The following is a 22,090-nucleotide window of genomic DNA, read 5'->3' on the forward strand; positions in this document are numbered from 1 at the left end:
ACCACCTCTGGGGAGTCTTACACTACCGTTAGCAGCTGTCATCCCTGTGTATCACACCATTATGTCTCCTGATTCATTCAGTGCATTTTAGGTCCTTTTAGGTTAACACACGGTCTCCAAAATCTGATAAAACTCATGAGCCCAAGAAATTCATTCTTTACATAAAATATCAGTACTAATATTTTAAACCTTTTACTGTAACATGCATCGTGGTTATTTTTTATAATTATTTATTTACACACCTGACTCTCTCACTAGAATAAGCAGTTCTCAGACAAACTTGTATCATTTTTATCTTTTTCCTTTAATCCCTTTGTGCATAGTGCTATGCTTAGTGCGTATAAGGTGCTAAAAAATGGCAATGAACTTACTGTCTAGTGCAATATTTAATACTAGACAAATACTGCATCTCCTAAATACCAGTCATTTGAGTAAATACCTCACAATATTTTGCCGTATCTGTTACAGTTTGCCCTATTACTTACTTACTGTTTATGGTAGATTATTTTCAAAACAATTGCCAGATTCCTCCCACCTCTGATCACGCATGCCACCAACCTCCCAAAAAGATGTGAAGTCTTTTTCTTCTCCTTACAGATCAGACTTGTCACTTGTTCTGACCAACAAAATGTTCCAGGAGTGATAACCTGTGACTTCTAGGTCTAGGCGTTTGGATACTTTGCAGCTCTCTTTTTCACTCTCTTGGGATCCATCCACAATGTAAAAAGGCCCAGGCCAGACTACTGAGTGATGAGAGACCACGTGGAGAAAGGGAGACTCAGCCTGCTGCAGCCATTCTGGCCACTCCAGCTGGGCTGCCAGACACACGAGTGAAGCCATCTTGGACCTTCCAGCTCCCACCAAGTTCTCAAGCCACAGAAATAGCCCCCCACACATCACATGCAGAAGAATAATTGCCCAGCTGAGCCCAGCCAACCCACAGAATCTTAATGTCATTGTTTTTAAGCCACTATGTTTTGGGGTAGTTATATAGCAACAGATAACTGATGCACTACTTTTCTCTAAATTAACTCTTCTTTTTTAACTTAAGTGTATGTTACAAGAACATTTTTGTCACTTCCATAAGTAGAAAATTAGTATCACTTTCCCTAAAACTAAACACAATGAAAGAAAAACAAAGCAATGTTATTCACTTCTAGCCAGATAACTGCTGCCTACAGAGGCCTCTATATTAGTTCCAGAGAAGATCTCCTAATGTCGGAGTTATTAAAGACACACCAGGAGTAAACTGGAACTGTCTCCTTGGTGTAAGCTGGACTAAAAGAAAATGGAATGAAAATAACAGGCTTACCCTGAAACATGATATTTAGTTCTCTATCAGCAAAAATCACTTTCTTGCAATAAATAATAATAATGGTGGTAAACAGCTATGGCAAAAATTGTGAGGCAGTTACTCAAATGACTGACATTTGGAAGATGCTGTATTAACCAAACACTATGCATTGAGAAGGCAGGAGCAATGTTTTTAGTGTCTTCTATACACTAACACAATGCTAAACACAGACGGGTTTGAATAAAAAATAAAGCATAATGCAATCTTGTCCTAGAAATGGTTATAATCTAGCGCAGGTGACAGAAATGTAAATAAACAGCTATAACACATTAACTACAGTAAAGTAACTGTATTAGATGTAAACTATAAACCTACTGACCCGGACTCCAGCACTGGATTTGATAATGTACAGTACTATGATTGGTTCAGCTATTTCTACCTCAAGGCTCTTCCAGATTGCCTGGATATTCGTTTTTAGTTTCTAATTTTGAAATCTTTCCTATTTATGGTTTTATACCATTCTCATATAGCTACACAAAAGTTCTCTTAAATTGCCTGATGACCAGACTCCCTAAAGTTGTCTACCACAATTTAAGCTCCTTGAAACTAGAGACATGTCATAAAACCTCCTGCCTTCTATTACATCTGTTAAATGAAGACTACACCTCCTAGAACTCCCATAAGGAAGTATTTCATGCTGTCTAGGACTGATTTTAAATATGTGTTTTCTATTACTCAGACTATGAACACTGAATGTGCATTTAGTGAAACGTGTGCATAAAATATTTGAGGGAAAACACACCAAGTTCTTCCAGCAATGTATTCTATGTGTATATTCATAAATGTATGCCTGGATGGGCATTTTATGTCTATGGCTGTTTAGGTCAATGCTGAATGTTTTAAATGGTGTGGGGATCGTGTTTATTGACATACTGCATAAAGCAGCCATTGCAATGTTATTCACAGACGGGGCCTCTGGGCCTCTCCTCGGCATAAAAGGGTTGCTGTTGATATCTATGCTTTCTCAATGTTTCTTCTTTTATCCTATCCATCCAGCGTAGAAATTTTGTCTCTCTCTAGGATTTAAATTCAGTGAAAAATACAGACCTCTAAAATTGTAGCACTTTCATCAAAATTTTAAAAAATTTTTAAGCCACGTTGTGAACTGAGTGAGCTAAAGTCTCTGCTGTTCAAAGTTCTTGAAGGTTTGACATTTAAATTTATTCTAAAATAGTTTTTGCATGAAAAACCAAGAAAGGGAGGATTGTGGCTTGTACCCTGGCATGGAGTTTTATATGAGTGGGAGAGAAACAGAGTGGCGGTGCTGAAGCTGTCTGCAGGATCTACTGGCACCGACTGGGGCAGCAGGGGCCCGGTGTCCAAACAAGTACATAATTCACATGACTAATTCTAGCTTTTGCCTAACCCTCCACCTCCACCCCCACACGATCAACATATATGGAACTGTTAGTGGAGCCATCATCTTATTTTCATCAAAATGACTGATTCTGCTCATACCCATGCCTGAGCTTTTCCACAAGGAAGGGGCCTTTCACGGCAAGATTTTGCAAAGGGCGGCAAATCGAAGTGAGAACCCCTGAAAGACTTGGTGAGGGGACGGCATGACACATGAAACACCGGTCTTTCGTTCTAAGATGTTTTCCAGAGGGCATGCTTGAGTCACAGGAGCATCAATGTATGGCTCTAAAAATATTTTAGTCATGTGTGTAATTGTACTTATATGTATGTGTATGTATATATGCAAACTTTAATATTTTTTCTAAATACTTTTTATCCTAAACTTTAATTTTCAGGCATGTTTATCATCTAAATATACTCCTTGGTTATGTGTCCTATTTTCATATTTAAAGCACCCTTTTCTTTCATCAGTATCTCTGAACTTTTTCAACACCTCATTATAATTAGGAGTTCGAAGTGATCAACCATGACATGACACACTAGTTACAGAGACTGAATACACATTATGTATGTGTAGTAATAGGAAACACCCGACACTTGGAATGTACAGCTCCCTTAATACAAAATAACAGATTCTGAGGAAAATGCTCACAAACAGGGTAACTGCCAGAGGCATGTTAAAGCCCACCTGCAGTGGCCCCACCTAGTGATCGCATGGACCGTCCTTGGAACAGCAGAGAGAATTTGCAGGCTCAACTCTCACATGTTTTTCCTTAGACCTTCTTCCAAAAGGGAACAAAGCCCATGTGTACATGTGTACGCACATATGTATGTGTGTGTGTCTTCCTTCATTAAGAGTAGAAAGTTCTAGAAGTAGATGTTAGGTGATAACTGAGATGCCAACATAGCAAGGGGGAAAAGTGGGGTGCATAGGAGAGGACTAAACCAGAGGTCCTGGAATAGTTCCTTCCAAGTTCAAAATTCTATTATTCTCTGGTTAGGGGCAATTGAATCAGCACAAAACCCTGCTTCTCCCCAGATCTAAAGAGCCAAAGGGAAAAATGAAGTGTTACCCGAAAGGTGGCTGTGATCAGAGGATGAACAGGCAGGAAGATGCAGTTCAAGAGCAGTCCCACAACGGCTGTGGTGAAGGATGCCGCTCCTGGGTGCTTTAAGCTTTACTCAGCGAATGGGGTAATGAGCAAATCTGTAAGCCTCGTGCCCCTGGAGATCTCCGGCACCTGCTGAAGGCTCATGTGCCTGAATAGATTGTGCATTCGCAATCACCGCTGTGGTGACCTCCTAGGTAGACAAGGGCAGGAGAAGGACATCACATCTCCAAGTCTTTAGAAATAAAATATCCCTCTCCTGTTTCCTGGGTCCAACCTGATAGCATAGTGAAAGAACCCAGAAACAGTGAAAATGTCTGAGTTCAATTCCTTGCTCTATCATTTGTCAGTGTGTGATCTTATATTAGTCGCTAAACCAGTCTGAACCCATTTTATTTAATTGCAAAATGGACATAAATGTAGCACTTGCTTTACCAACACAAAGTGGGGAGGACAAGACAGGCCTGGGAACAGCACTGTACGTGTATGCCTATGTGGGGCGAGGCAGAGGGCTGGCCTTTCATGCAGTGCACTGGTGCACACGCTACAAAGAATGGCAGATGGCTCCTTAGTCTGTCAAGTATACTAACTGCTGGTGAGAGTCCAGCTGAGGCACACTGAGTGGCTGCTTACACTCCAACCCATGCAGGCCCCTCTGTGCCCACATCCCAGCCTCCCTCCTGCAGCCAAGACTGAACATTCATACTCCTGCCACGTGTAACCTGGAGCTCATCCTCTCTCACCTACTCCAAGATATAGCTCCGTCAGTTGTCCACTCGCTCTTGCATCATTGAGTTCTTATTCTCTAGTGGATCATTCCCAGCAAACCAATGTGCTATAATAATTTCTTTCATTTAAAAGAAAATTAACTTTCTTGTTCCTGCATCCTCCTCCAGCTATCATCCCATTTCTCTTCCTTTTAAGAATAAAACTCCGCCAAAGAGTAGCCTATAGTCTGCCTCCTGTCCAACTCCTCCCATTCCTTCTGGAATCCATTCCAAACAGCTTTCACCCTCATGACTTCATTGAAATATTAATAGTTCCCGGCAACGTCACCAATGACCTCCATGTTGCTACACCCAATTGTCAGTTCTCAGCTCTCCTCTCCTTCACCCTGTCAGCAACACCTGGTCACTCCCTCTTTATTAAAACACTGCATTCACTTCCTTCTGAGACTTCCTTCTGCTCAGAACCCTAGAATGGCCCCCCATTCCACTGAGAATGAAAGCTAAAGACTTATAATGCCTTAAAAGGCCCTCTTTGATTCCTGTCCTGGTAATGCTCCTCTTCCAGATAACTAGAGAACTCATTCCCTCAATTCAGCTCAAATATTACCTTATAGTCTGCAGGTTTTTCCCTGGCACCCAAAGTAAAATAACTGCCTCCCTAACCTCCTATCTCCCTTACCAGGAGATTAAGGTCATAATCTACATTGTACAATTACAGATTTACTTACTTTCTATAAGCTTGTTTCATTCACTGCCCTATCCCCAGCACCTACAACAGTGTCAGCACGTAGTAAGGATTCAGGTATTTATGGAATTGACTGAGTGAAGGAATCTTAAGTCCTAAAAACTGGGCAGAAGCTGTGCACATAACAAGCCTTCAGTGTTTATTTTAGTTCCAAGAGGGAAATCAAGTGGATTCTGAGAATGAAGTGCAACATGCTAGCAACCCTCTGTATACCCTACTTATACTGAGCTGGATAGATTGCTCCCTGTCCAAGGGTGAGGCAGGACAAAAGCAACCTAATGCATTTGAAGAGATTCTATACAACCAAAGAAAACTTTGATGTCCTGTTTGGTATCCCAACCAGAAGTGTATGAAGACATGATCTCTATGAAATAAGAGGAAGGAAATTCAAGAATAAATAGACTAAGATCAAAGGACAAAAAGAGTATGAAGCCACTGGAATAAGAAAAAATACAAGCAAACTCGAAATGCCATATCAGAATTAAACTATTCCTTTAAAGCAATAATGATCATTATTGATACCATAGAAAACCAACTGTACTGTGGATGAATAACTTGAGCAGCTCTTTCTACAATGCAGCACAGGCCCTGGCCAGGTAGCTCAGTTGGTTAGAGCATCATACCAACATCAAAGTCACAGGTCACAAGTTCAATCCCCATGCAGGGCACACACAAGAAGCAACTAAAAAGCCCTTAGCTCACTTGATTGGAGCATCATCTCATGCACCAAAGGGCTGAGGGTTAAACTCCCAGTCAGGGCACATACCTAGGTTGCTGGTTCAGTCCCTGTTTGGAGCCTATACGGGAGGCAACTGATCAATGTTTCCCTCTTTCTCTTTCTTTCTTTTTCTTCCTTCCTTCCTTCCTTCCTTCCTTCCTTCCTTCCTTCCTCTTTATCCACCCCCCCCCCCCACATCCTTTCTCTAAAATCAATAAACATATCCTTGGATGAGGATTTTAAAAAAAGAAAAAGCAACCAATCAATGCATAAATAATGGAAACAAAAAATTGGTATTTCTCCCCCTTTCTAAAACCAGTAAATACAAAGTTTTTTAAAAAATAAAAATAAAATACAGCACAAAGGTGAAAAATGCATCAACAAGAGTAAAAGAAAGTTTCCAATGTATTAACAATGTTACTATCTTCAGAGATTTCTTTCTTGCTTCTATATACTTTTTTCTATTTCTAATTTTTTCCATATGTATAGAATCATAATAATCAGTTGAAAGGTGGGTGGAATTAAATATATATCTTAAATTCTTTGTTCAGTCTTTTTTTTTAAGATTTTATTTACTTATTTTAGAGAGATAGGAAGGGAGGGAGAAAGAGAGGGAGAGAGAAACATCAGTGTGTGGTTTCCTCTTACATACCCCCCACCGGGACCCTGGCCTGCACCCCAGGCATGTGTCCTGACTGGGAATTGAACCAGTGACCCTTCAGTGCCCAGGCCAGCACTCAATCCACTGAGCCACACCAGCCAGGGCTCAAGCTTTTTATTTATTTATTTATTTTGAGAGGACAAGAAATCATTCCTTAACTCACTGTGGCCCCGAAGCCTAGCAATGTCGTTCTTCCCCTCTAGCACTCATCTACCTAATTCAGAAATTCCCATAAAACTCATTCTATTGGAAGTTAGCCTAGGATTTGGTTTTTTAAGTAGGACTAGGTCTCAAGGTCCCAATACCTTGGGTAAAATTAGGAGCACTGCAACACAAGAATGAAGCTGAGGGCACTGTTTTCTTCATGTTCTCCTACCTCTCATGGTGCTGGGTATACAACCATTTTATCTCAATGCCTGTTAGGATGGAGAGTGCCAATTCCACTTAAAAGTACACATCTTTAGTAAGGGAAAATAAAATATTCAGGCTACTGGTCCTATATGAATATTAGGGTTCTGATGGAATTTCTGCCTCGAGATTTGATGGCCCTTATGCAGTGGCCTTGGCTGCCTCAGGCATGGTTCCAAGACTGCAGTTAGGGCTTTTAAACCTCTACTGGCTCTTCTAATATGTAGTGCTATTTCTTTCCCTTCTTACCCAAATTTGCAAGCTCATTTCTTCTTAAATGCTCCATAAGACGATGCATGAATGCATTTTATTTGCTCAATGGAAATGTAGATTCTGCACAGCTGTTACACTTGAAATCACCAGGTGGTACTTGGGAGCAGGAACTCAGATGCTGTTGCCAGGGTAACCACACATTGTTCCAGCTATCAGAAGAGCTGCCATTTTTCTATGATCACAGGAATATAGTTATAAAAGGATTTGCTTAGTACATATGAATATTTACTTTAAAAAAAACACCCATTTCTTCATAAACCAGAGGAATATTTTTTTATTATAATATGCCTGAAAAGACATTTTATCTTTTCAGGGCATCAGGTCTCATATTTCTTTGCCAATGGAATTGTAAAGATGCAATAATAACCAATACTCTATGCTACCAATAATCTACTGGTGCATCTCATTTTACACATTAGGTAGACTCGTTCTACATGAGCAATTAGAGCTTAGTATTTGTATCACTGTGGGTTATATAAGGAAATACATTTACAAAATGTATTCAATGCATCAGTTAATGAAAATTGTTACTTCCATTCATGGTAGAATCTTGCAGATGTAGAAGCTAATCTGAGGTCCCCAAAGTTACAACAGAGTTGACAGGCCAGCAGGGTGATTTGGGACCACCATGGCAGGAAGCAGTCCCACAACAAAGCAAAAAGCCAGTAATACAAATATTCTTCCTTCCTTTCTTTCCCCCTCCCTCCCCTTCCTTCCTTCTTTTAAAATCTATTTACTGAGCTCCTACTTGGCACTAGGACTGTAGCAGGTGCTGTAAGTGTTTCCAGGGATTAAACCCAGCAGTGCAGGAGCAGGTAGTACGGTAGCATCATCTTCAAGTGTACTAAATTTTGTCAAATTGTTTTCCAAAGCGGTAGTACCAGTGAAATTCTCCCGTGAGTAATGCAAAGATTTCTCTTTGTTCTACATCCTCACCAACACTTGCTCTCTGTTGGAGGTAAATCCTGTCTTCTGCCGGTTTGAATTTTGCGTTGCCTGATCACTGCGTTCTCGTGAGTAGTGGCCATTTGGGTTTTCTTTTCTGTGTACTTCCTATTCATATATTTTCCCCACTTTTCTACAGGATTGTCTTTTTCTAATTGATTTATAAAGATTCTTTATATATTCTGTGCATGAACTTTTTGATTTTAGAGAGAGAGGAAGGGAGCAGGGGGGAGAGAGAGACAGAGAGATATTGATTTGTTGTTCTACTTACTTACACATTCATTGGTCACTTCTTGGATGTGCCCTGACCCAAGATCAAACCCACACCCTTGGCATATCGGGATGGCACTCTAAGCAACTGAGCTACCCAGCCAAGCTGTGCATGAATTTTTTTATGTTTAAATCTCTTTCTTACTTCTTCATCTGTCTTTCATTTGTTCAAGTATCTTTTCATTACAGAAGTTCCCCATTTTAACATAGTCAAGTTTATTTACCCATGGTTTTCTTTGCTTTTTGTACATTGTTTAAGAAATTCCTACCTATCTCAAGATCATAAAATATTTTGTTTTAAACATTTAAAAATTGTGCTCTTTACATTTAGGTCTTTAATCTACCTATAATTGATTTTTATGTATGGTGTGATATAGGGATCTAATTTTACTTTTTTTTCCTATTGGACCAGAAACCATTACTAAATCATTAAACTCTTCTCCAATATGATCTCTCCTATATATCAAGTTTTTATGTGTATAGATTTGTTTCTGAACTTCCCATTCTGTCTCATGAGCATATATTTCTAAGCCTTTGCCATTACTATCTTGCCTTGATTACTAAAGCTTCATAATAAGTTTTGATATCTATTAAAGTTCTTCAAAAATTATCTAGGTATTTTTGGCCCTTGGCTCTTCCATATAAAATTTAGAATAGTTCATTGAACTCCTAATGTCATCATGAGTATTTTATGCTATGGAATATGCAGCTAATTTTTACACACAAAGGTTAATCAGATAATATATAATCTAATCATCAGGAGCTTGACTGCTAAGTTACATATACAAATTTTTTAAGTGCCATATCCCCAAATTATATCAAAAAATGATTGCTAGGTGACTTTGATTGATCATGGATACTGACAGACTGGGTCTTTCCTCAGAAACAGATTTGACCATCTCACTCTGCTTTACCTGTCCCTACTATCAATAATCGGTGACTAATAATTATGTCCCTTCCTGATCAGTGACAGTAACTGTAGCAGCTTCAGAGGTTCCTGAAGACACAGAAGCAAGTCACACCACTGGCTCACTGGCCTGTGGGCAAGGAGAGACTGGAAAATGTCCTACTTCTCATCTACACCGCTCCCCTAGCACTCCAACTGCTTGCCCCTCAGAGTCCTAAACATTACCTGCATTTCTGGGATGGGACTTAAATTTGTTTTTGCACATCTTCAGAAACTTCAGGCTACTCATTGCCCCATAGCAAATGTAGGAAACTTGCAGAGCTAGGATAATGTCATACGTACAATATCTTCATATTCTTCTCACCTGTTTACTACATACTGGGCACTCAGAAATATCTCTTTTAAATTAAAATAATTTACAGCCACCATAGCTAACTATGCCTGTTTTCTTAAAATGCCAGGCATGAACTTTGAGTATATTTCATGCATCAAGCAGAATGCTCAATACTTTCTATACATTATTTCAGATGATCCTTACAGTAATCCTGCAAGGTAGGTAATATCATCCCAAATTTGCAGGTGAGGAGGCTGAAGATCAGGGAAATTATTGCCTAAGTAAAGTATAGTAACTAGCAGCAAACTCAGATCTTCTCAGATTCCAAAATCCTTGCTCCTTTTCCTATACCACTTCAGACTACATCAAAACCTTCTAGTTTATAACAACATAATGTGACTATTTGCATTTAGAAATAGTTACAAATTGCCATTTGCCCATATGGTGAACAATTCAATCATTTCTTTGAAATGTATTAAATGTCTCTTACATGCTAGGCACTCTTTAAAGCAGCTCAAAATTACTCTGAGTATCAACACACCCTGCAAAAAGTTAGAAAACATGAAAATTTCAAATTATCTGGGACACACAATAAGCGAAACAAAAATGCAAAGTTCTCTGATTAGTTCACCTTAGCATGCTAATATGCTAAGTTCTCTGACTTGGCATATCTGGCTGTAGATATGGATATGCTAAGTATTGTTCAAAAATATTCTTTTTGCCCAAGACTTGTTTATTGTCTGTTCTGTCTAGCTTGAGCTGAAAACCCTAAGAATTTTAAATCATTACAAAAGATTATTTGAGACAAATTCATGGGTTAACTACCAACATGGGTATTTCCCACCACAGGAGCAATGCTACATACACATAAGCAAGCAAGCAGAAGTTGTTACTGAATTGTAGCACTACTTAATCCCTTGGAAAATATGGGGATAAACCTCTATTTTTCAATCAGTAAAAGGTGAAAAGACTGGTTCTCTTCCTATATCCTTTGGATAGCACAGTGGGTGGATCTCAGAGCTTCAGTTTTCTAGTTTATAAAAATGGAGAAAATCATCACAGCCATCTCCAAAGCTCAGGTTGATTAAATGTGATAAGGCATTTGAAAAGTGTTTTAGAAACTATAATGTGTTGAATACATGTTGCTTATTATTAGATAGAATCAAAACAACTGTTTTTAGAGCTGACATACCATGAGTGAGCTAAAAAGAAAAGTTCCTACTTATTTCAGAATGGAAAAGACTCAAGGCAGGAGATGGGAATGGAAATGAAAGATTTCTAAATGCAAAAGGATAAGAATAGAACAATATATGTTATTTTAAGTTTCCCTAATAACTAGAGTAAATAGAGTTGAAACAATAAAACAGTAACTTCTATTTACAGGAGGCACTCTCCTTGTGGGGTAGTAGAGCTATACCTGATCCACCTCTTCCAAAGTTCAGGATGATTATCTGTGTAATAGAAGAATCTGGGGAGATAATGTCAAAGAATCAAAACTTTCTGCTATGTTTGGATGAAATCCAAATTTTCATGTGATTTTAATCTATTGCATGTCCAATAAGGAATTAAATTGTGCATAATACCAAAAAGAAATACTGAATAAAAACCAAGAGAGGCCAAAACTCACAAATCTGCGAGGCCACTGCTGACATGAGTCTATGTCGACAGACTGCCAGTTTTTCAGCCAGGGCCTTTTCAAAGCACTCAGTCTTTCAGTTACAGCTTGCAAACCATTGGAAACAAAATGTATCATCTTAAATTGTAAGTGCATGTAGAAAAAAAAGACCAATGGAATTGCAGAAATGTAATGTATGGCTAACAGGGTTTAATATTCTAGTGCCTTTCTCCTTGTTTTTAAACTCATATAAGGTTCACTAGGACCTTAACCCTAAATTAAGTGCCCTAATAAAACTTATAATAGAAAACAGTCTTGGACTATCAGCCAGATGCTTGTGGATTATTTTAGTAGTAACTAGCAATTGCCTATTGGATTCAATGACAAAAACCATTTAACCATCTCTTTCCCAATGCCAACTATTTAAATAGACTAAGACTCAACAGAATGAACAACATATGTCCTGAGCTAAAGCACAGAAGTAACACTCAAAAACCTGTTCTCAGGGCAACCACATTCAATGTGCAGTTTGCATAGTGCACTAAATTGCAGTTGGAGGAGGTGGAAGGTCTGAAATGCAGTCTGTACTCTATTTGTTAAGCCTTGTACCCTGGAATGGGACTGCCTACCCGAAGGAAGAAGAGCCTTCTGCAAGTGAAATGCCAGGTCAGTCTGAAGGACTACAAGAGCATAAGGATAATTATCATACAGACTAGCGAGCCCTACCTGGCTGACTCAGTACTGACTCCCTAAATGGCTCAGGAACATCACAACTTTTTCATTTCCTCCAGAGTAAGCCCTTCATATTAATATTTTTTTTAATCCTTACCTGAGGAAATGTTCACTGACGTTAGGAAGAGAGGAAGGGAGAAAGAGAGAGAAACATCAATCTGTTGTCTATTGTACATGCCCCTACCCAGGCTCAAACCCGCAGCCTAGGTATGTGCCCTGACCAGGAATCAAACCCACAACCTGTGGTGTAGGGGACAATGCTCCAACGAACGGAGCTACCAGGCCAGGGCAGCCCTTCACAACATGAAACTACAATGCTTGGCAGTCCAAACACAGACTACAGTCCATCTCTGGCTGACGGGTAACACCAAAGGTCTTTATCTACAATTGGAAATAATACAAACAAATTGTTACCTAGCAAGGCCCCAGTCTGAGGCTTTAAACTTTTTTTTTTTTTTTAAGTTTAAGCAATGGCATTCACACTCTGCTTGCTGTCTATACTTTCCTCACCTTCTTATCCTCCAAATGTAGCCACAGTTGGATGGAAGCATCTAGAAGATGTTTCACAAGAAAGGATTAGTCCTAAGGACCATTTTTCTTTTAATTTCAACTAGTGATATGTTGCCTAAGCCACCACTGACACGGCAAAGACAAATCCTGAGACTTTTTAATTTGTTTAAGCTAACACTTCCATTGTGCTTAATATGTGCTGGGCATGATTATAAGTGCTTTCTTTACAAATACAGACTCATTAATTCCTCAGCAGTTACTATTCATCCTTTACTTTACATTTGTGAAAACTGAAGCACACAGCTAGGAAAAAGCAGAACTAGGAATCGAGTTAGACAGTCTAGATCTAGAATCCACATTCATATCTAGATTGGCTTGCTGTGGTTGCCGTGCTACTTGCAACAAAACAGGTACCTCTGAAGAATATGTTTTCTAATATTTCTGCTCAGTGAATAATGCCCTAGGTCAGCAGTTTCCAACCTTTTTCACCTCACGGCACACATAAACTAATTACTAAAATTCTATGGCACACCAAAAAATGTTGTATTTTTTGTTGATCTGACAATAAAATAGGTATAACTTTGATTCATTCACACTGGACAGCTATTGTGTTGGCTGTTGACATTTTTTTTTAATTTGACACTCTAAGGGAAAATAAATCAGTGCCCCTGACTAAACAGTCAGGTATCGCATGTTTTGAAAATTCTTGAAGCATGCTGGTTCAAAATCACTGCCTTATGTTAAAGTCTTAGACACATAAATGTTGTGGTCCTGGAGGCCAGACGTAATACCTAAATTTTTAAAAATACTTTTTAGTGTCATACCAGAGGAGCATATTACAATGCAATGTTCCCAACTAAAGTAAGCAAATAGCAGCTAAGAAGTTTTCCTTTGCACTCAACAGAAAACATAATTTCTTCACACAAATCTGAAATCTTTTAAAGCAAAATGAAATGCTCACCTCAGCTCCCTACCTTCCAGGTGATGCAAAATCCCATACTACTACTAATAACCTGACTCGTCAGAGAAAGCATTCAGCACCTTTTCTCTTCAACTCTTCTTTGTAAATTCAGGTTACAAAGCTTATGAAGAAGTGAAAATTTTCAAATAGTGTTTTAAAAGGAGAATGGGGGTAGAGGGGATCTTTAACCAGGACTCCCCTACGGCGTTTACTTTTGAGAATCCAAGCAGCTTGATTAAGCACCTATTAAGCCTCTGACCAAAAGGAAACTGAGTAGTTCTCAGATATATGTTCTCTCAACATTTCTAACGGAAACTTCCAAGAAAAAGGAACTTAATGATTACTGAACCAGTACCCAAAAATGAACTTCTGATCAAAGATATATGTATGAATATATGTATATGTAAACAGATATGTTTCATGTGGTTATAATCACCTAACATGAAGCACACTGCAAATTATAGCCAATTTAGAATCAACTTTATAAAGTAAGTAGGGATGACTAGTTAGATAACTAACGTCTGTCTTCTCCAAAATTCAGAAAGTGGATTTTAGCCTAATGGGTTAAACACATAAGTACTAGGTACTCGCTGAGAGCACATCTGGAATCGCTTTATCCTGGAACTGTTGTATAATGAGGTGCTAACACAGCCAACTATGGCTCACCCCCCACTGAAATGAGTGTGTGTGTCCTGGACTTAACCCCTTTTCAGTAGCAAGTTCAAATTCCAGAACAGCTTGTCCAAGGATCATGTTGGCAGGAATGTGCTTGTCTTGGTAACCGGTGGACCAAAATATGCTCATCCTTAAGAAAAGCAGACCCTGCAGGTAACAGATACTGGCCAGTGTTCTCAGATGTCTTAGAACTGCTGGTTCTCATATTCTTACCCTCTTTCCAATATCAATCCCATATTCTCTTCAGCAGTACTTGTGAAACAAAAGGCAATAAGCAAGAAATTGTAATGAGTCCTAACAAAATATCAAAGAGACCAAGACATTTTGGGAGAGGCAATTTTGGGAGAAGGGCAATTTTTCACAATGGCATTGATAAAGTACGTGAATATACCAGAGATTATACAGTTGCCAATTCGCAAATTTTTTCTGGTGGAAATGGATTTATCTAATGGCTGAATAATTAATCTCTATGACATGAGACTCTGAAGTGGAGTGAGGACACAGGAGACCTGGGTTCTACCAGCAGTCTTCCACTAGCCAGCAGTTCAACCAGCAATAAGTCATTTTCCTGCCCAACCTCAGCTACTTCCCGCCATAAAATAAGATTATTCAGACAATCTCAAAAATCTCTTCCAATTGAGAACCTTCTCTAGACTCAAAGATTTTTTGCTGACCTTCAAATACATGGGTTCCTCCAAATACATATACATATATACTTATTTACATATCTCTGTGTATGAATACATGTTTATAAATAGGTAGATAGATAAATAGAATCCAAACAACCTACAGAGGATTAAAGGAGGCATGAAAATCCAGGTGCTGCTCTATAACTATTCAGAAACAATTCTTTAGTTATCATTTCTTCCTCCTTCAGGTCACATTAGGATGCTCATGGAGACAGGCCTTGAGTTCCCACCATTTATATCCTCAGTCTCTCTCATTTCCTTCCCTCTTCTTAACCACTGTCACACTGGAAGAGGTATAGTGTAATGCAGAAGTTTACAAAACTGTACAACAATGTCATTCTTCTCCCTATATATTTTTATTTTGAGAAATATAGCCATTTTCACTTTAAAATGTTGTGTCAGCATACTATGGGGTTATTATTTTTTAAATGAATTAAATATGTTTTAATTTCTTTTAAGATTTTATTTATTTTTATAGACAAAGGGGAAGGGAGGGAGAAAGAGGGAGAGAAACATCCCTGTGCAGTTGCCTCTCACACGCCCCCTTCCTGGGGACCTGGCCCACAACCCAGGCATGTGCCCTGACTGGGAACTGAACCAGCAACTGTTTGGTTTGCAGGCCCACACTCAATCCACTGAGCTGTACCAGCTAGGGCTGTTTTAATTTCTAATATGATAAATATCAATAGATATAACCCCCTGAACAGAACTCTTTGTAGTCCTCAGTAAATTTTTAAAAGTACAAGGAGGGTCCTAAGACCAGAAAGTTTGAGAACTGCTAAAGTAGTTCTGAAGATCACAACACACTCCAGGGTCACAATGGCTGAGTTCAAGTCCCAATTCTACCACTTAGGAGCTGTGACATTAAGAACAATTGCTCAGGATCTCTGGGCCTCAACTGCCACATTTATCAAATGAGGATAATAATAATAGTGCTTACCTCAGGGGGTTGTCAGGAGGCTTAATGAGTTAATACATGTACTGTGCTTAGAACTATAAGCTTATCCATCATTCTCTTTGGTGTCCTCCCCTTCCTCTTACCTACTAGTTTGGTTTGGTTTGATTTGGCATGATCTAACTACTGCTGCCTCTGCCTTAGGCCAGTAAGTGTCTGTGACTGGCACTGCTTCTTGGAGAGCTAAAGGCTTAGCTGCCCAGCCCCCAACCCCATAACTACAACCACCACTTTCCCACCCCTGTGCTGTGGCAGCCTGCTGCACTTTGAATCTGCCCTTCACAGAACCTTCATCAGCAAAAGACTCCTGGAAAATCAAAGTAAGCAACACTAAGTTTTTCAAAACATGTGATGTCGGATGAATTAGAATGTAAAGCAGAAACTTTAGCCTTAGGAATAATCAATGAAACAGAAGAAGAAAATAGAAAATGCAATTACATTCATTCCTTAAAGGAAAAGGTGGTATATACCCAACCTCCTTAGAAATTCTCAACTATTTTCTTTCACTACCTTCCCTCTCCCTTTTTAAAATCTCTCTTCCATCTCCCGGAACACGTATCCCCTACCCCACCATGAACCTTCAAACCATCAACTGGCTTAAATATTGCGATGAACCAGGTTCCCATCATATGCACAACACTAGTGGACATTTAATCTTGTACATAATCATAATCATAATCCTTTGTTTTCATATTACTTTCTAATCTATAAAGTATTTTCAAATAAATTTTAATTCTTGACAACCAGCATGGTATTATTCATATTTTATAATTCAGGAAACTGAGGCTCAGAGAAGCTAGCAAACTTGCCCAAGACCTCAAAACTTTGAATTACTAGAACTGAAACTGGAGTACAAATGAAACTGGAGAATTCTAAAAGAGTGGGAGAGATGCTCAGCACAAAGGGGCGGGGCCTGATGGAGAGAGGTGGAACTAGACTACTTTTGTCAGGGGGTTACCACTTAAGCAAATCTACTCTGTGAAAATAACCTCACCTAATTCCCCAGGGTTTTTCACAGCTTCTTTCTGCCTCCACAACTCAAGCTATACATCCTCTAAAAATTCCAATACTAATTTTTTTATTTATCTTATTTAAAGATTTGTATCATAGGCAGGAAAATCTCAGATATTTCATGCAGCAATATTTTCACTGATATGTCCCCTACAGCAAGGGACATAAAAAAAAAGAATAAACAAATGGGACCTCATCAAAATAAAAAGCTTCTGCATGGCTAAAGAAAACAGCATTAAAATTAAAAGAGAACCAACCATATAGGAAAACATTTGCCAATGATACCTTGGACAAGGAAGGTTTTGATCTCCAAAATATATAAAGAACTCACACAACTCCACTCCAGGAAGACAAACAACCCAATTAAAAAATGGACAAAGGACTTGAACAGACACTTCTCCAAGGAGAACATACAGAGGGCCCAGCGACATATGAAAAGATGCTCAGCATCAGCAGCCATCAAAGGGATGCAAATTAAAACCACAATGAGATGCCACTTCACACTGGTGAGAAGGGCCATCATAAACAAATCGACAAACAACAAATGTTGGAGAGGATATGGAGAAAAGGGAACCCTAGCGCACTGTTGATGAGAATGCAGACTGGTGAGGCCACTGTGGAAAACAGTATGGAATTTCCTCAGAAAACTAAAAATGGAACTGCCTTTTGATCTGGCAATTCCACTGCTGGGATTACACCCTAATAATCCTGAAACACCAATTCAAAAGAACCTATGCACCCCAATGTTCATAGCAGCACAATTTACTATAGCCAAGTGCTGGAAGCAATCTAAATGCCCATCAGTAAATGAATAGATCAAAAAACTGTGGTACATTTACACAATGGAATACTACAGAACAAAAAGAAAGGAGGAGTTCCTGCCCTTCCCAACAGCATAGGTGGAACTGGAGAGCATTATGCTAAGTGAAATAAGCCAGGTGGTGAAAGACAAGTACCGCACGATCTCACCCATAAGTGGAACCTAATCAACAAAACAAACAAGCAAGCAAAATATAACCAGAGTCATTGAAATTAAGAACAAACTGACAGTAACCAGAGGGGAGGTAGGAGAGGACAATGCGGGGAAAGGGAGAAGGGTTTTCAGCAACAACTATAAAGGACACATGGACAAAACCAAAGCAGGGTAGGATTAAGGGTGGGAGGTAGGGATGGCTGGGGTAGGGAGGAAATGGAGACAACTATACTTGAACAATAAAAAAAATGTGAAAAGAAAAATTTGTTTGTACAATGGCTACCTTGGTGATACTGTTCTAAGGAGAAGTTTAAAGAAGGTATACCTGAATGTTTTATATTTGGGCTGTTCCTAAAGAGAGTATTTGTAAACTGAGAACTGCCTGTGTTGCGTGTGTAATGTCATTAAATATAAATTTGGTCAGTCCAAAACTGTCTGGCATTTGTCCTTTACCAACATTACTGAGTATTTGTTTCTCAATCACGCAAGCTCAAAAGGCACAGCCGAATCTAATGAATGTCAAACGTGTGCAGTGCCTCAAGTTGATAAGAGTATTTTTAAAGAGAAAAAAAGTAAGATTCGCAACTTATCAATTGGGGTGAATATCACTCTAAAAGAATAAAAAGAAGAATCTCTTTGAACCATCAGTTCTCCTGAATACGTTTAAATGTGCATTAATTTAAACACAGCTGTTAAGGAAGCAAATTTTATTCTATATGAATTAACATGTTGTTCTTTGCATATAAAAGAACTGTAAGCAATCTGAAATATTTTTTAGTAATAGTGATATATTTAAGATAATAAAACTATGACCTCTTACCTTTTTTTTTTTTTTTTGGTAACTTATCAGCTTTGTGCAATAGATCTTTCCTCAATAATGGAAATGTCTATGTTCGTGCTGTCCAACAGAGCAGCTACTAGTCATATGTGGCTATTTAGCACTTGAAATGTAATTAATGCTATTAAGGAACTTCATTTTTTTTCCCACAAGGGCACAGTCCTGTCCTTTATTGGATTTCCAAATTTTACAAGTACTGCGCACTAACCGATTGCACCACTGGAGCTCTGGATTTCCAAGTTTTAAAAAGAGAAAGTAAAGCAATCGCCACCTAAGTGGTTCAAATAAAAGAAAAGCATCTTTACCTGAGTTTCCCATCAGGCCTGCTCTGACCTGCCTGAGCGCTCCTCCCACAACAAGCCATTTTTTATTTTATTTAATTTTTATCAATTTAAATAACCTTGTGTACCTTGTGGCTATGTATTGGACAGAGCAGTTAAAAGGTCTCCCTGAGTAATAAAAAAACCCATGATTCTATCATTCTAAAGACCCAATTGTGAGATCAGGATTAACCGTCTCTGAGCTAAGTGGGTGCTGAAATAATTAGCTTACCAGCACAAAAGTTTTCAGAGGTTGTTTTTCTTCTTATTTAATAAACATCAAAAAAAACTATTATGTGCAAAATAATAGATGGGCAGTGGGGTATATACACACTCAAACAAAAAATATATATCCCTGGCCTCCAGCTAGTGGTATAGATGGAAAGAAAAAGAGAAGCAGAGAGAGGGAGAGAGAGATTGACTGATTGAACAGATAGATAGATGACCACGACTACACAGAGACTCTGTTCCCAGTGGGTACACTTATCTCATGGTTTGTGTTAAATCCCAGTTCAGTTCATCCTAACGAGATAAGGAAGACCAATAAACTCACTCTTTTAACCTCGCAGTATTGCTGAGCTCCTATTCTAAGGCAAATAACCGCGTTGAGCTCTGGGGACACACTATTGACCAGGACAGGATGCCTGCCCTTCAAGAAAATTAAGAATCTCCTGGGAGGTAGAGCCAGATTAACAAGCAATGAGAATACAGTTTGGTAAGTCCCCACTACACAGTAGACTCTGGGGAGCCACAGAAGCACACAGAAGAAGCTTCTAACCCAGCCTTGGAAAGTCGGGAAAGGTCTCAAGGGCAGAAAAGAAGGCTCCAGAAAGAAAGAAAAAAAAACATAGTATCTGCTATTGAATCTATCCAACATTTATGTTTCTTTGGCAAATTCCTTTTTCATCTGGCATTATGTCATCATTTTCAAGGATGTCCGCTTTGGGGGTACAACGTATTTATCAAATACCGACAACTAAAGAGCCTCAGTGTCATTTTCCTCATTTTCCTGGAGAGTTCATCATACACGAGGGCACAGGTAGGCCACCCTCTACCTTGTTTATATGCAGTGGCAGCACCGAGCTCTCGCTTAACTGTTAAGGAGCAGTGACATTTATACAGTTCTAAAATTATATTCAGCCCTTTGAAGTCAACTGCGAGGCTGATGTGGCCCCTGGTGAAAATGAGTTTGACACCCCTGCCCTAGGGGCTAAAGGTATACGACAACAAAAATTTCTCCTGAAAAAAATTAAGTTCCTAGGGCAAATATTTCAATAATCTTACATGTAAGAAAAATGTATTGTAATACTGCTTGGAATGCATGATTTCATCACAAGAGTTTCTTTTTCAAATTGTGTGCGTTTTTCTATCCAAACTAAATTTAGACATCTCTCCAAAATAAATTTTAGGAAAGCTAAATAAATAAAAAGAAAAATCCCACCAAAATGTAAATTTAATAGTTCGACACATTAATAGGGAATTTCTATAGCATGGTGACCATAACATGGTATTTACCTGGGACAGCTTGGGTTCAAATTCCACTTCCTCCACTTACAGGCTGCATGGCCCTTGGGCATTACCTGACTAGTCCTTGCTTCAATTTACTTATTTGCAAGGAACCAGGTTAAGGTAGATAATGGGACAATAATAGCCCCCACCGCACACAGTTAAAAATCATTAAATATTCACATATTTATAAACAACTTAAAATAGTGCCTGGCCCAACCAATTAAAGTATATTAGCTACTCTTAACAATTACACTAATTCTAGTTGCAGACAGCCATGTGAAAACAATACAAACAGCTCTAGTCAAAGGTTAAGACCAATGCAGAAAATAGAGACTTCTGGTAGGTTCAGCAGCAATCCCCAGTCTAGGCCTTTGCCTCAAGATGGGAATGACAGGAAAGGCCAAGCAGAGGCCTTAGGAAACCTGGACAGAACAAAGCCACGACTCTGTCTTCCCAGGCAACGTAGTGGGTAAACAAAGATCTGGACTTTCTAATTCAGACTAGGTTTTGGATTTTTTTTAATTTGCTTCCAAGACTTTGATGAAATGACTTGAGGAAAAGGTCACAATTACTAGAAAGAACCTAAAAAGAAAAGAGAGATTAACAGTTGGACTACTGTACTAAATGTTTCTTTACAAGAGCCCAGAGATGGGGGGGGGGGGGGGGGTCGTGTTCGTGTGATGTCTACTCAACGCAGCAGAAGGGGAATTCCGATTTCCCAAAGTCTAAACGGGGAAACATCTGGAGAAAGTTGCACGACAATCTCACGTTCACCAAAGCCTCAAAGATTTCCTTGGGAGTCTTGGGGGTTGAATCTGACAGACTCCAGTGCCTTTGGGGCCCCAGGGCACAGATGATGGACCAGGGCCTCACCCTTTCGTCCCTCCCTCTGGTGCAAGCTTTCCACAGTCACAGTTCGCCACGTCGGGAGCCACGTACACAAGCAGGGACACATGCCAACAAGCAGTGCTCGCTTCCCAGACTGCAACCTCCCGTGCACGGCATCCGTTTGCTGCCTGGTGGGTTCACAAAAACTCCGCTGGCCTTCAAGGCCCTGGTGCGGCTTTCCTCAAAAGCACCCCGGGATTAGCCCTGACGTTTTAGGACTCTCTAGACGTCCCCAGTCTCTGGCGAGGGCTCGGTGCGCCCGCCTTGAGCGTGGCTGGCGCGCACTTGGCAGCCTCCCAGCTGGCCGAGGATAGGATACACGGCCCCTGGCAGAGACCCCGCTCCTGTGCTGCAAGGCCTAAACGAAAGCCCGCACTTCCGCTCCTCTAGTCACCCCCACTCCTCCATTCCTCTGCTGCCTGTCGTCCCCTCCCCCCACCACCACTTCCCTCCGCTCCCCTGCCGCCTCTTCCCGCCCGAGGCTCCAGGGGTGATGCGTGGTGAATCACTGTCACGTGGGCCCCCCCGCCCGCCTGCGCAAAGAGGCAGCAAGTGCCTCCGCAGCCCAGGAACTCCGAGCCTCAGTGGAAATTTCCAGAGACC

This window comes from Desmodus rotundus, chromosome 3, assembly GCF_022682495.2.
Source record: "Desmodus rotundus isolate HL8 chromosome 3, HLdesRot8A.1, whole genome shotgun sequence".
NCBI lineage: Eukaryota > Metazoa > Chordata > Mammalia > Chiroptera > Phyllostomidae > Desmodus > Desmodus rotundus.